This window comes from Photinus pyralis, unplaced genomic scaffold, assembly GCF_008802855.1.
Source record: "Photinus pyralis isolate 1611_PpyrPB1 unplaced genomic scaffold, Ppyr1.3 Ppyr1.4_LG8, whole genome shotgun sequence".
Lineage (NCBI taxonomy): Eukaryota > Metazoa > Arthropoda > Insecta > Coleoptera > Lampyridae > Photinus > Photinus pyralis.
In genome coordinates, this window is record NW_022170819.1 from 16599028 (window position 1) to 16615443 (window position 16416).

The window sequence follows — 16416 nt, forward strand, 5'->3', positions numbered from 1 at the left end:
ATTTGACGCTTCTCATAATTCTTGGATATCTAACGTCGATATACTGTAAATGAAATGGAAAAACATACCAATGACGACAATATATATATATTTTTTTTAATTGCATATTATTTATTTTAAATAACATATTTGTTAGGTTATTAAAGGTTAGGTTAAGTGACGTTAATTTGTTAGGTTAGGTTAGACGATGTTAGGTCTAACATCGTCTAACCTAACCTAACAAATTAACATCACTTAACCTAACTTTTAGTACATTTAAATATTTACTCCTTCAACCATTTAAATTATTAAATCTAGATGTGAATATGTAAGTCCTATGCTCTTCCATAAGAATTGGAGATATAATACTGTCCAAATGTTGAATTCGTCGATGAAACCGAGCGGTATCTCGCACGTACATTCCCCATTTATCTTTTCGAGCTTCCTGATAAGCATACTGCCACACCACTAAAATCCGAACGATATTTTTTGATTCGTCAAACCGCACACTACACATGTTCTTCATCTGATGAGATGTTTTCCGCAGACGATGAGGCAATTAACAAGTACCGTTCAATTACGTTGACAAAGTTGGCTAATGAAACACTTTTTAATTTTTCTACTAACTCCGTAAGACACGAAAGACATTCCTTATTATTTGACAAACTCATTTTCTGACATATTTCATTAGGTGCACATTTATCGTCATGTTTGTTTAAAAACCCGTCACATAACACTTTACCTTGTTCGTACTTGTTAACCAATTCTTGCAAATATTCGTCACTATACATTCCCCTTCCGTATACCATCTCATGGTCTGCGTCTAATTGGAGGGCATCCATTTCCACGAACAACCTTTGCACAGCTGTATATCCATCACATGCTTTCGGCCAATTTTGTTCGGCATAACACATCCACATCTTTACTAATACTATTTACTCATCTAGAGGTTTACACCTATATAATATGCTCCCCACTCCTACTTTGAAGAACTTCCAAAGTTTTTAGCATGTTCGATATCACCATATAATTTGTTCGCAGCAAACTCTACAACCTCCATCATACACGACACTTTTTCATCGTACACATCTTGTAATGGGATTATAATTTGGTTAATATTTTCTTTAACGTCTCCAACCATATCCACCACTACATTCACAACGTTGTTGTAGAAACTATTAAAATTCAATTCGGCAAGACAGATTATCCTATACGCCACGATATTCAAAATTTTCCATAGCTGTTCTAAGGACTCCCATCCCAAGTAAATTTCAACGTCCAGAAAATCGACCACTCTAATTACTTTGGTTTTGTTGATCGTTTCGAAATAGATGGTTTTAGACCCAATTTTCATTGGTACCCATGGAGAATCTACCGAGTAGAAATAATTAGTGATTATTCCTTGATTCTCCACCAAAGCACACCATTCATTTCTGTTGAATATTACACCACGAGATTTGTTTCCACAAATTTTCACTGCCGGGGTAAATAATATTTGTGGTGAGAGTCCAACGCACACGTACTTTGTCCCACTTTTATTTAATTCGTAACGCGATTCGTTTATTAAGTTCATGTCGTTGTTTACCATTGGTACGGTGCGATCAATTTTAATTTTGTCTGCAGCTTGGCGTAAAATTTTTTCGTACTCCATGATATTGTAGTACTGTATAGAAACTGTATAGAAACTGTACAATAAACTACTCTTTTCTCTTTTCGTCAATTCTTATATACTCTTTCGGAATCAATTTTCCCCTCCAATTATCCATCTAGCCTTAAGCGATTCCTCCTCCTCCTCCTCCTCCTCCTCCTCCCCAACATTTACACTCCAAGCCAATGTAGTAGAGGGGGTAACTACTTATATTAGCTCACGTACCATAGGTAAAGTTTAATAACACGTTGTCTCTCGCACGAATAATCATGTGTTTCGACAATGTATCGCCTGACTACGCGTGTTATGATAAACGATTGCTAACTTATAATAATTGGAGCGGAATTCCATCACCCACATCTTTGGCAAGTGTAGGATTTTTCTTTACGAAATATGGTGACGAAGTAGAATGTTTTCATTGTAAAGTGCGACTTAACAAATGGGAACGTCAAGATAATCCCCTACGGGAGCACCTCCGATGGTCAACCAACTGCGTCTTTGCGAAAATCCTTCAGAACAAATCTAACAATACGCCTCCACCCAATACAGATGTGTGTGGTATATATACTACACAAGGATGAAATTTCCACAAATATTTTTTTGTATTGTCGTTTATAATTATGAATTGCTCTTAATTATTGTAATGACTGACAACAACATCTAATAAATGATTAATTTACTTTTGGTATTTTTTTCTTTTGGTAGTAACCAGGGATACATTTTCTATGTAAGAGGAGTAATGATTGTGACCTTGATCTAAATGAGGAGGAGGAGCTTTCAGAACTGGAGGGGGGAACGGGGTAATCTGACCTTGACCTAAATGAGGAGGAGGCCTCAGAACTGGAGGGGGGAACGGGGTAATCTGACCTTGACCTAAATGAGGAGGAGGCCCCAGAACTCTCCAACTATACCTACTAATTAAGTTCCTCCTTTTGCATAAACCAGTCACTTAAAATAGTTGTAATGGCAACTTGTCAAGAATTTAGAAAGCACCCGCCACAATAATTTCGTCGAAATTGGTTGTACAATTTCGCGGTTAACGATTCTTTTATATAATGCGATTACACGGCTTTCTGATCGAACTTTCAATTAAAATTGAATCTTCACGCGATCTCAAAAATGGCGCACACAACTCATACAATTCTCTTCGAAAGTTTGGCTAAGAATCCAATACGCAATCAAAAAATGCTCCGAAAGTTTGAGTAATAAATTCCTCTCTCCCACCCGATTTTTACTCGCCGAATCCCGCACACGAAACGGACCCAACGAAACACCGATTGCATGCGAAAGTATAGCAGAAACGCCTTCCCTCATGCTCCGTTACGTCGGATTTTAGAACCGGTAACACTGTAGCGTTTCGGCTCTTATCTACTTGAACACTCGTTCTTATCTTAACGCGCTTTATTTTCTCGCATATTTGGTTTTATTTCCTTATGAAGCGGTACACGTATAAAATTTCCTAGACCGGTCAATTTGTAAGTTACTGTGTCGCGGCCACAACTGCTAAGTCGCTCAGCAGCGCTACCAAGTGCCGGGCGGTGACACCCGCGAAAGTGAAATAAAATACCAGTCACTTCCAGTGCATCGAGATGGGCGCTCTCCTCAATTTTGAGAGTTTGATCTCAGAACTGCAAAGATTTCCCAACTGTCGCTAGATTTTTTGTGTAAAAATTCGAACCAATCACCGTCATAATATATACCATTAAATTAATTTCATTGAGTAAGGTACTTCATTCAAACATTCCGTTCATTTAATTGACTTATACGTAAGGTAATTACTCAGTGACAATAATTAATTTAATGGAGACATTAAGTCGCCATGAAATAAAAGGCCCTAGTCGATTAAAAAACGATTACTGTCCTGGATAATCAATACCACTCAGCAGATATGAATTTTTCAAACAATCAATGTTTCTGATTTCTTCTAATCGCGCTTAGTAATTCAAAAGCCCGCAATGCCCCGTCAAATCACCACCGTTTCCAAACTGGAGCGGTCGAATCCAGCAGCAATGGTGGAGACGGCGAGGCGAGCTTTTAATTCGGGCAAAATGAAATCGCTCAGCTTCAGACGGCAGCAGTTACAAAATTTGAGAAAAGTGTTCGTCGATCACAAACCGGCGTTCGTACGGGCCTTGAAACACGACCTGGGAAGGCACCGACAGGAAGCCATAATGTTCGATGTTGATCCCTGTGTATTTAATATTGAAAGAACCTTGCAGCGTTTGAAACTCTGGTCCGCTCCGGAGAAACCCGCCAAGCCGCTTGCCAATGTGCTGGACGAAGTGAAAATCATTAACGATCCCTATGGGGTCGTTTTGGTAATGGGCGCCTGGAATTTTCCGTTGAACTTGGTTTTCGTCCCCGTAGCCGGTGCGATTGCCGCCGGTAACTGCGTCGTGATTAAGCCATCGGAGATCGCATCCGCTACCGCGCAACTTGTCGAGAACCTGATCCCCAGGTACCTGGACAACGAATGTTTCCACGTTTTGAACGGCGGAGTTTTAGAGACGACTGAATTGCTGAAGCAGAGGTTCGACTACATTTTCTTTACGGGCTCGACAAACGTCGGTAGGGTGGTGCACGCGGCCGCGAATGCGCATCTTACGCCGGTTACGTTGGAGCTCGGCGGTAAAAGTCCGGTTTACCTCGATGATACCGTTAACATGAAGATCGCTACGCGGCGCATACTGTGGGGCAAATGCTCGAATGCCGGGCAACTGTGTCTGGCTGCGGACTACTTGCTTTGCACTAGGAAAGTTCGCACCAAGTTTCTGGAGGCTGCGAAGACCATAATTAGGGAGTGGTACGGGAACGACACGGAGAGATCGGCTTCTTGCAGCAGGATAGTGTCTAAGAGGCATTACGAGCGGTTGGTGTCATTCTTGCACGATGGCCGAATTGCTTTAGGAGGTAGAACCGTTGCGGACCAGCGTTTCATAGAACCAACGATTTTAGTTGACATCAGCGGGGACGATCGCATCATGCAGGAGGAGATTTTTGGTCCAATATTGCCAGTTATTACCGTCAACGGTGAGGACGAGGCAATAGACTTCATTAATCGACGCGAGAAACCGCTGGCGTTGTATATTTTTTCGAATAATCAGAGGTGCGTGGAACTATTTTTGACTAACACGTACAGCGGAGGTGTTACCATTAACGATACTTTGATGCACTTTGATGTAGAGACAATGCCGTTTGGTGGTGTCGGTTATAGCGGAATGGGCGCCTATCACGGTAAATTTACCTTCGATACATTTGTTCATAAGAAAAGTGTACTTTCGAGAAGTCTGAATGCTACCGGCGAAAAGATGATGCGCTACCGTTACCCCCCAAGTTACAACGCTGACGAGAATCCCAGCTGGTCTATAGCACACATTTTATTATTAATTAGCGGTCGAACTGCTACATACTTCGTTTTTATTAGTTTGGGGATTGTCAGCGTTATAATCTTACAATTGACATTTCTTCGAATTACCGGTAATCGTCTATTTTAACATTTTACGAGACACTTGTACCTTCGCACCTTATCCTGGAAACATAAAAGCATGTAGATGGATGAAAAGGGTGGAACGGGGGAGATTTAGATGTAGAACACCCAGTAAAAGACATCAAAAATGTGTTGCGATTGTTACCAAAAATAAATTAATAAAATTGGTATGTTAGTGTCTACCAAATTTATTGCAAACCTGTTGACAAATTAAATTATACCCACATAAACCTACTGTAATGTTCCTAGGGGTCTATCAATCCGACACTGTAAACGTTGACTTATCCTATACTTACCGTTGGCAACTCTGGGAAAAAACTACAAGCAGAGCCACCCACCTTTCAAGTCGAAACGATGGACGTTTCGTGGCACTTTTGAATTTGGATGGTAGTCGGCGCCATATGGGTGGCACGAATGAACTCCTACGTTATGTAATTGGTTCTTGTATGTGTTGGGACGTGAGACATAATCGGGAAGGGAATTAAATATAAGACAGAATTTTTGTGCGTAAGAAATTACAAGAACAAATAAATATATTACGCACACAACAAGACAATGCCAGGGAAACCTTCTACGGGACAAAAACCTCGGCATAAGCCACACAAATACATGAAATCACCTACAGCAATAAAATGCAAGAGAAAATGCACATAAATAAAACATCTCAAATTGTATGATAAAAATCAGATAAACAAACCAAATACAACCAATCAAGTTCATAAAAACAAAATGCACAAGACATCATAAATGCAGTGGAAAACATGATAAATGAATTCAGTACAAACACACATCAAAATACCTGTACGATCAATTGATTAACACAACCTGTAATAGTTATTTACGTTATAAGTCCGGTAAGTTACTTGTAACAGTACGAGTTAGACATTATGGACGAGGCGACGTCAGGAGCCGAGTCAAGAATGTCTTAAACGAGTACTCTTACAAGTACTACCGGACGTATATCGTAACGTATTTTATTTCATACTGTAAGTCTGTTTTGTATCATTATTTCATTTCAAAGATTACAAAATTTCATCATATTGTAAAAATCGCATTACCTTGTTTCTGTGGCAACGGCCGTTGCTATAGTTTGTAGTTTGTTGACAATTGAATTTTTTTCACTGAAAAATTGACGTTATAAACGTTGTGGGATGTTCCACTGTTCCCGATACAATCCTGTCGAAATCTCATGAAGCAACCGAAAAGTTGGTTCCTAAGAAGTCGGCCGCAAGGTATGAAAAAGAGTACTAAGTGTTTTTGCCAATTGAGGAACGAACATGGGGCGAAACAAGTAGAGGAAAAAGTCATGTTGGCATACTTTTTGGACGCAGTAAGTTTTTGAATTGAGATTTTTTTGCCTGGGTTTCGGTGTTAAAGCGTCATGGAGCATGGAAAAGCTCATCGACGGCAGAAAAATACATCGAAGGCTCGGTAGAAGGAAAAGTTAAGATTGCCCGTATGATACAACTGATACAAGGCGGCGAAAATTTCATTGAAGTTCTACAGCAGAAGAAATCAAACATTACTAAATCGACATACAGTAATAACCCAGGCGTAGTGTTAAGGGCAATACAAATTGTTTCATTACAATCAATGTTAATGTTTGAAATAAAGAATTACAGCCAAATTTATGTTGGGGTTTTTAATTAATTGTGTGAAGATGTCAAATTTGATGTATACAAATAACAGTCCGGTAAGTGTTGCTTAGCGACACTTACCGGCTCTGATGCTGTAATAACTCACCTACCGGACTCAAAATGATAGTGTAATCGAACATCTACCGGACAGTATGAAATAAAATAATAAATTGCATGTGCATAGGAAGTGTAAATGGTGTGGCTCTACTCCAACCTTCAGTTAACATAATTTTATTTAACACGAAAAGTACATGTGAGAATGCCAATAGCAAGTATTCATATGAAAATCGATTATCGCTCAAGCGAACATATTTTAAAAAGTGGAAATGTTAATGAGAGGGCCCCTACTCGCATTGCTAAGATGCTAAGAACTGCAATCCGCCCGAGACGAGTAGGCAACAGATACAGCGAAAGATCGAGCTGTATTAGGTACCTATAGGTACGGAGACAGAATGAACCACTCGCACACACAAATATCGAAACATCAAATAAGAGAGCCCCCCTTCGTATAGCTAACGCACAAGAACTGCAGCGCGCCACGAATCAGAAAGTAACAGATACAGCGAACAATCAAACTGTATTAGGTACTTACCTCACGGAATAGTTACGGATCAATCGAACAGAGCAACATCGCACTGATAATCAACTCCTCGTGAATACAGGAAATACTTAATTAAACAAAATAATGGTACTCAAAACAAAGGCATGGAGTACGCCATGATTCAGATATCGTAGTTTATGCAAAATAAGCAAAAGTAAATAATATCCAATTGTGGCAAGAAATTCAATTATCAATAGCTAGTACTAGAAAGAATAAAATGGTTACTACCTGTAAATACACCCTCACAACACCACAACCAAAATAATCAAGAATAAAAACCGGGAACGCGTGATGCCTTCCGTCGACCTCGTCGCCATCTTCTTCATTCCCCTAGCTTCGTTACGAAAATCCCCTAGTATTCGGCATCTGCGCAAAACAGTCGATTGGTTATATACATATACACAGCATATCATATTTTTGTTTCAAATGTAAAGTTGTGTTGCTTCTCCCTGTTCTTTCCACCTCCTTACAACTTCATACCATGTGCTGTATGTTCTCTTCCTCCTCCACAGATTCTTCTTGTCTCCAATTCAGTTTCCTCCTCTCCTCATTTCTACATCTGCATCTCGCCATTATTTTAATATCTTTCTTTCCCTTCCATTTTGGTAATCACTCCCTTATTAGATCCTTGTAATTACTGCTTTCTCGTGCGCTCTCTATCTTCATCTTCTGTTGTATTTGTGCATCCAAGTTCTTTTTTGTCAGCTCATTTCCCACCTTTTCTGCTATTCCTCTCTATCCCTTCTAGTTCATCCCATTCCATCCACCCCGTTATCACCGTTCCGTACATAAGCACCCCTCTTTCTTGTTCTAAAGTCATTCGTGAAACCTCTCTGAATTCCACACACCTGTCTTATCGCCACCACCCCTTTTTAGCGCATTCTTTTAGAATTAAAAAAAATGTGCTATTGTTTGCTTTTTGTCCGTCCGTCCGTCCGGTCCCACTTCTACCGTTTTGAACTACTTCTAGGGGAATGGTCCTAGAGTCCTGTAATTTTTTGCAGTAGGTAGCCTATACCTTGAAGGTGTGCCAGACGGGCATCAAATTTCGCTGTCTAAAAGAGGGGGGGGGGCTCCCCCACGAATTATTTCCTGAGATGCTGTTTTTGAAAGTAACACGCCTTCATGGTATTCTAATGAAAGGACTCATCGAAATAAATTGGTTTGTACAAACTATAACTTTCCCGTGCGACTCTTTTTCGAGATCAGTGAGCGACGGGGCCCGTGGAGAGGGGGGGGTAGGGTTAAAAATTAATTATATGTCATTGTATTCTAATTAAAAGTCTCAGCAAAAGAAACCGTTTTCTACCAACTACTGCCCTTCCTTCTTTCTGTCCTCTTATCAAAGTACGGGGATGAGGAGAGGGGGGGGGGCGTGGAACTAGTTTTATCCTTCATGGTACTCTAATGAAAGGTCTCAACGAAAGGAATTCATTTCTACCAACCATAGCCCTCTTCCTCGACCTCTTATCGCGATCGGGTATATTCCCTTATACCTCAAGTACGGATTGTCGGAAGAGGGTATATATCCATTGGTGATGTCAAAACAAAAGCTATTTCGGTTAAAAAAAATGCGCTTTATATGCACAAAAGTTGTGCACAATTTATACTTGTTTCCTTAGTTCTCTTATTTGCACCATTATTTCGTTGCATTTGGTACCCTTCTTCTCCGGCCTCCTCTATTCTTTCCTCTCCCCATTTCCTTTTTGTCTCCCCTTTTTCCCAAACCTCATTTTCTTCGACTTTTCTACACATTCTTTTGCTTTATCAACACCTCCCCATACTTCCTATCATTTCCTTCATCTGTTCTGCCTATGTTTTCATTATCACTGCGTCGTCCTTGTATGGCAGGGACTGCGTATCATCCTTCTTCCCACTATGATCCCTCTACGTTGACCCTGTCTTTTATTTATTTATTTATTTATTTATTTATTTATTTATTTATTTATTTATTTATTTATTTATTTATTTATTTATTTATTTATTTATTTATTTATTTATTTACTTATTTATTTATTTATTTATTTATTTATTTATTTATTTATTTATTTATTTATTTATTTATTTATTTATTATCCCCTCTCTTGTTCTGGGCCCTCAACAGGCATGCGCCGAATTACAGAGTGACCCGCATAATGCTATTTAGAGGTCCCTCTGCAGAAGGTCTTAAGTTGGTCTATACTACTCCGGTATTTGCCTTACGAATTAGGAAAACTGCAGGAAAAACTAATTCGGAGTAGCCGATAGAATGCTCGAAACTGGTCCAAGGTAATTCCCATCTCTGCCACAGATGAAAAATTCACCTCAACCCATGTTCGAAAACCCGACCTCCGGATTTATAGCCCAATGCTCTACCACTGAGCCATAAAACCGTCTTATTATTTTTTCCATGCCTCGTAGAGATTAGGTAAGGTTGGGCTAAGTGGACACCCCTGCCTCAGTCCTTTACATGTCCAAAACTCTTCAGACTCCTTCCCTTCTATGCCTACTCTCAATCTTCTGTCTCCATTATTTTCTTCTTATATACCTTTCCCCTTTCCACGCGGTCAAACGCTGCCCTATCCATGAAAAATGCAAACACCTTTCTGTCCTTTTTGTCCAATTACTTTTCCACAGAACTGTGAGATACATTTATAATAGTCGATCGTTTCCCTACCGTTTCCGAATCCCATTTGTCTTTCCTCCAACATCCTCTTTTCCTTAATCTCTGATTCTGCATTGCGGAGATTCTATATGCCGTCGTCATTATCGTGGTTTCCATACAATCTTCGTTCCCTCATTCCATTCTTCGGGTAAACCCCTCGTTTCCATACCCTATTTATTAGATTCCTCATCCTTTCCCTGACCGTATCAGTGGCGAAAATCCAAGCCTCATTTCTTATTTCCCCTCTCGCTGCTGCTTTCCCTGTTTTCAGCTGCTTGATCTACTCTCTTGTTATCTCATCTCTACTCTTTTCCTACCTTTTACATAGCCTTCTCTTTCTCCTGCGTTCTTTGTAGTACTTTGGTAAAATGTGGCTTCCATTGCTACTCCTTCTATTCCTTCTATTACTATTTGTTTCTTTCTTCCTATGTTTATCACCTTCAAAAAGTCCTTCGCTGTCTTTATTTCCCTGATTTACTCTCCGTAATCTTTCTGTTTGCCCATCTTTTTTCTTTACATTTTTTTTGTTTTTTCCTGTTCTCTAACCTCCTTCTTTTCAATTTCACGTCTTCTTCCTTCTCCCTCATTTCTCTGTATCTGTTTCTCTCTTCCGTATTTCTATCCGTTAATTAAATTTATTTTATTTTTGAGTGGGTGGGTTTTCAGTCAAGGCTGCTCTACAAACCCAACCCACTGTACATTTACAAATATCCATGCCCGAATCGGGATTCGAACCAGAGACCCTTAGTACCGCAGTCGAATTTCAACTCAACTGCGCCACACGCCCTCTCCTTTATATTTTTCCACTCCTCTGTGCTCCCTCTTATTTATTGTTCCTCTAGTCCCCTTCTGTATCTCCATAGTGTCTCTTTTCCATAACTGTATACCACTCCTTTTTTGCATAATTCTCTTTCTTGACCTTCTTGTCGTTATATTTAAGCCATCGGTTGGTGATCTGATTCTATCCTTGTTCCTTACATGCTCCTACTTCATAATCGATTACCGATCTCCCTTTTCCTCCCATGTATGTGAATTGTTGATCAGTATCTCCTTCCATATTTCTGTTTAGAATTCTCCCTCCTCTCTTTTCTGAACATTCTCCCTCTTTGTTGCCCTCTCCTCTCCCGATCGCCTCGCCCAGAACTGGAGAGCCTCTGTACCTTAGCAAAGACAACAGAATGACCTGCTGTCTCACGTGGAGATCTAGTGGAGGCAAGTCCACAAGAGTCCCCAGAAAGCGCTCTTTGCTTTTTCGGACTTGAGTTGGATATGTTTGCGCCAATTCAGTTTTTTGTAAAGTGTGATGCCCAGATATTTCACCGACTCTGAAAATTGAAGGTGTTTCGGAATAGCAGGGGAGCTCGAAGAGCCTCTACCTTTCTTTATCTTGTGAACACTGGCTTTTATAACCTAGCGTTATCGCGAACCCCGCTTCCAATCTCTTTTTAAAGGTGCACATTTTCGTTGTTAATTAATAGAACACTGATCTTAGTCATATAAACAAGATGTTATTGTCTTAAACAGGCCTACTTTCTAAAGTTTTTAAAGACAAGAAATTGTACCCAAATAAACACACCTGCAACATGATCATTTTACAATGTCTTATCAATTTAAATAAAAGCTATAATTTCGCGATTGCATAAAATAATGGCTTAAATTCACTTTAAAGCAAAGGCGACTCATCCATAGCGTAATCATTATTTCTCATAAACATAAAATAAATACACAAACTGAGATTATACGTGATATTACAGCAACAAAAACAGTTCCAAACTAGGTTCCTAATATGAATAAATTCAAAAAGCTTTTAGTGTAGCAAGACGGTTCTAATCCAATAGTTTTTACTGACGTTAATTATACGAGATCGGCATCTTCTGGTTCTCTTAGGAGACCACAACAACACCACTTTATCAAGTCTGAGATGTCTCAAACTGGATTGAAACAAATGGCAAGCATAAGATACAAGAAAATAATAATTTATCTACAGTACGCGGTATCTGAAACATAAGTAATACCATTTTAGAATGAATTCGCATAAGAGGATCTTGTTTCATGTTCAACACAAATTTTACATGAAAATTACGGTGAACAGACTACTAGAATTCAGTACAAGTGTTTTGACAAGACTGATATAAAAACACATTATCTCTGTAAAGTAGAAATTAGCGTCAGTGTATTTTGTTTCACGTTCTATGGGCAAATGGTATAGGTAGGTCCGTCAACTATTCAAATTTTCCTAAAGTAAGAAATATTCTGACCCTTATGGTTGAATTGATACAAATCGCTAACGAAATTTTTTCGCTGCGGAAAGTTAAAACTGGAAGTTCGGGGAGGAAGTTGGTTACGCTTAAATGAGTAATCGTTTTGCGATAGTCGCTTACATAATGTAGAGAAACTTCCACTGTTTTGGCAGGAAAACAAAGCCTGCCCTATACAAGAATTCGATTTATGAGTTTCTAGACTTTTTATAATATTACAAGTTTGCGCAGTCACTGAGCTAAAAGGAGCAAAACCCATTCCTACTGATTACTCGAACACTTCCTGTATTAAGTTAAAAATTTTCTTGTATGTATTACAGTAGGTAACGGAAGACGTTTCACAGTAAAACGTATCATGCATGAAAGTATTACATAATCATAACCGATTAATGATTACCATTAGCGAAAGTGACACTACTCTAGTAATCTCTGCTGGAAAGTTTTGTGGTCAATCGTTATAGATTATAACGATAGCCGTAATACTTTTTTTATTTTGTCAATACGACGCAACCTTCATGTCCCTCATTCTAGTTAGGTAATCACGAACGTACTCGCTTATTTTAAACTATGATCGACGTGTTTTGATTTTGTTTGTCGTAGTTCGAACTGTAGCAAAAACTAATCGGCAATTTGAGGGTCAGATGTTTAACTGCGCAATCACGCAAGAATTATAAAACTCAATGTCGAGGATCTTTGCAGATTCCGAGTTTTTTAACAACTAATTTTAACCTTTAGATTGCCAGATATCAAATTTCGTGGTGGAATTACGGAGTGAATTTCTGGGAAAACTTCGACAAAATCTGGAAAGGACACATAAGACCCTTCCATCCTCCTTCGTGGACGGTTGCTGTGAAGAAAATTAAAAAAGAATTGTAAATTTTGGAACATTTAAAGCAGTAGCTCATAAACTCAAAATTTTAAACCTCCCCGGTTAACTGGAAACCATCTACATTTTCATGTCATACTTAATTGTTACCCCTGCATCCTTAAAGGAAACGGTCTCAATTGAATGCAAATGACGATTACATTTTGTCGCAGTAATACAACGTCAAAAACAACTGCCTCTTGAGTCGTCCAACCTTGGAATACTGGACCGTCCTCTATTTTGTCTCCTGGAATGAAAACGAACGTTGTTAATGCTAAATCCTGACTCGTAACGGGAAATCCAAAGTACAATAAATTTGCTCTATATTAGCTACCTTACACTTTTATTACTATTGCTACCGAAGATTTCTCTTTGTGACTCAAAAATAAATTCCTCTTAAAAGAAGCGGGCTACACAATTTCCAATAATTTCTACGGCTGGTCGATTGAACTTAATCACTAAAACTATCCTGGAGCTTTGACACAAATTTTACGTAACCCCTCGCGTATCTCTATCTTCTTACACGCACTCACCTCTGATTAATTTTCCGAGCCTCAACCTACTTTCCCGTTGAGCGCTTAATGTTAATTCGGACCACGCCCCAAATGCATTCATTCACTCTTTCATCCTTACTTTCTCAATGTATACAACCACACCTTCAAAATTACGGCTAAGTGGTTTTGGCGGCCATCTTTATTCGTTCAACCTTCAAGCTTCGTGCGCCTTGACCAATCCCTTTTTAGAAAGGCCATTAGCCACAAACGGCAACCGTTAAGAATCAGCGGTTTCCAGGTTGCTTAATGGCCTGATCGAACAAATCCGAATCAGTGGTTTGGTCACGTAAAATGAATTAATTTTGCGCCAGACGGGCGCTACCTGCTTTCTCACGTAATTGATGGGTCACGAATGCATCCGAAAACCATGGACTTACAAAACATATAGCAACAAATTTACTGAGACACAAATTTTGCTTGAAGAAACATATCTTACACCCAGTAAACCCTATAAAACTCATACTAATAACCATGCAACCGTTAAGAAATTCAACTCAAAACCCTTAATTTGGGGAACCATCCAGCGTACCTCCAGAAGGAAAAGGGAATTGGCCACATCTAACCAGAGGAAACGGGTCTTCCAGTGAAACAACCACTGAGATTTGACAAAGCTCATACAGTTTTAGGCGCCAAAAAATAAATAACAGAAGAATGCAAGCTTTGTGAATTCCCGGGCACTGGTGGGTGTTAAAACAATCTTGTCTTAGCAATGAACAGTCCAAAGGTAGACGGTAGCAAAAATGTACGACAACAGGAATTACAATTTACCTGCAACCCAAATCTAATTAATTCAAACTTACGCACCAAATTGGGTTTCGGATTACGATATAGGTAAAAGAAGGATAGGTAATTAAACCTAAGCAGAAACGTGTTAATAAATAAGGAATTTAATTAAAATAAATTTACCTCGAAAAATTTCCCATTCACGTAAGTACGGTTAGATAAATAATTTAGGCAATTTTAGCTTGATGACTCTGGAATTTTTCACTTCAGATATGAACATCCTTCGCAAAATAAACGCGCATTTCGTCAGTCAGCCAAACCCAGAGTACATTCAACGGAACAACGGGACGTTACAACCACCAGAGACAGACCCGCAAAAACTACAGTGACTCTATAGAGACAGTGTGGTCATACGGTGGTGTTATTTTCTATTGGTAGTTGAGAGATCCGCCATGCTTTGGCCAAATACATCGGATTGGTGTAAATTAACCTGGAAACCAGGATGATGAATTTATCTTGCTGGACACAAGTATGGCAGCATTATTGTAACCGTACACAATCTACTAATTTGGTTAAACCAATCAGCTCAGTGATAATTTTTTTTCAATAATAAAAAAAATTTAACTAGATTATAGCAATTAAACGCAACACTAACAAAGTACATAAAAAACTTCGTTGAAACATTTTTGATATGGAATTGTTGCCAGAACGGATATCGCATTACCTCTCTAAATTTCCAGACTTATACGCTGTTAAAGAAATTCAGTTGAACGACTCTCTTATAGATTTCTCAAAAATTTTCCGTCCTATATCCTTAATAAATGACTAAGCTGAATGATCCCAAGCTCCAAATGTTTCTACACCAAAAGGGCAAATTAACTACACGAAATTTTATTAACACCTGACGAAATTCACGGGCAGCAGAAAAAAATCTGACATGGAAACTCTTGCGAGTCCCACTATAGGTTCGAAGAAACACAATTAATTGCTTGACAATGACAAAATTTTATTCCGAAACACATAAATGAACATTAAACAAAATTATTAGAAGAAAAAGAAGCTTGCAAAGCTTATTTGGACAAATTACCCCGCACGCAGGTGTATGACAAATGAAATCAAGAAACCTTGACCACAACTTTTAAATAACTTCATTTAACTTTCTGCAATTAATGAAATACAGTGAATAAGAAAATAGTATAAAAATAGCGTAAAGAGATCTTTTCCAAGCGTCGTAAACCGGCGCTTTTTTTCGTTGTCTCCAGTATTTAACGAAACACCACCTTCACCATACAATAAATTCCTTCTTCTGGTAATTACAAATAAAGAGCCGATCAAAATGAGATTAGATAACTGCAAATTCGAAGAAATGGGCTTGAAGTCCGAGACGCGAAATTTGATCGTAACACAAGTGCATCACCTTATCTGAGCCCGATGTGCATTTTCGTTGAAATTAATTAACGTTCGCCTGATATCAAAACTTTTTTTCATATAAACTACGCAAAATTTAACCAGATGTCCCCAAGTTGTAACACGCAATTTTACGTTGTACAAAACACAAATTTAAATAAAAAATCTACACAAAAAACTTCGCGCCATCTCAAATAGTAACGGAACCGGAATCAAAGCCGTACTCGAGCAGCACCAAAGGATATCAGTGGGTCAAAGCTTTAAGTGCAATTTTGCAAATAGGTATATCCAGAACTAAATATCGTAGGATGAAAGGATATATAATGTAAAATTTGAAGGGGTTCCAGGCATACTTAAAATGTTTGGGCATAACAGGTTCCCTCCCCATTTCACTTTACAAGAAACTAAACATCAATACATTTTGCATACCACTAGGTCACTACCAATTTAGTCTGCTGAAATTTCAAAAAAAAATAGCTTCACAAATAAAAAAAGTTAATTCGATAAGTTTTTCTGCATTATTTTGGGGTCTTAGTTGTGTGTTGTGTATTTCTGAACAAGACAAAGCGGTGCATGGAAAATGCGACAGGTGCCCCTTCCCCTTTAAGGTGTA

General features: G+C 38.7%; 1 pseudogene; it reads left to right on the top strand.

Moving 5' to 3' along the window:
- The first annotated feature begins 3621 nt into the window (after positions 1-3621).
- Positions 3622-5121, top strand: LOC116179425 (annotated as a pseudogene).
- The last annotated feature ends 11295 nt before the right edge of the window (positions 5122-16416 follow it).